Below are 562 nucleotides of genomic sequence, written 5' to 3'. Positions count from 1 at the left end.
CTGCAGTGTCTCTCAGCAGTGGTTCCGTCATCATGGCGGACAGACCAGGGAAGATCAACCACGTGACGTCAGAGGGTGGGTGGAGAAAAGGGAGTACCACGTCTCAGGTCACGACGTCACGACTCAGTCTAGATAAAAGGGGTGTAGTTGTGGGCACACTTCACTCAGCTGTCAGGCGTAGGACTCACTGTCTTTGGCACGGAGTTCACGTTTTGTGAGTTTTTCCTTCACTTTGTTCACGATTCCGTTTATTCAAATCAGTATAAAAATAATCACGTAATTTTGATCAGATTTTGTTCAGTTTCTGTGTTTTTCTGTTTATGCTAGCCGGTAATCATGATGTGCTGCATTTAAAACGATGAAAGCCTTTGATGAAACTAACGTAATTTTTAAGTTTAACTTGTTTGCGTGTTGTCTGACATTTTTTACATGAATTTATTTGTAATAATCTTTAGGGTCGCCAAATAATGTTTTTACCTAGTATGTTTAGGTTTACTTGCGACCTGTCCAGGTGTAACCCCGCCCCTCGCACTGTGACTGCTGGATATGGGCACCAGTGACC

The sequence above is a fragment of the Austrofundulus limnaeus genome, unplaced genomic scaffold, assembly GCF_001266775.1.
Source record: "Austrofundulus limnaeus strain Quisiro unplaced genomic scaffold, Austrofundulus_limnaeus-1.0 Scaffold1978, whole genome shotgun sequence".
Taxonomy (NCBI): Eukaryota; Metazoa; Chordata; class Actinopteri; order Cyprinodontiformes; family Rivulidae; genus Austrofundulus; species Austrofundulus limnaeus.
This window is presented reverse-complemented; position numbering follows the sequence as displayed.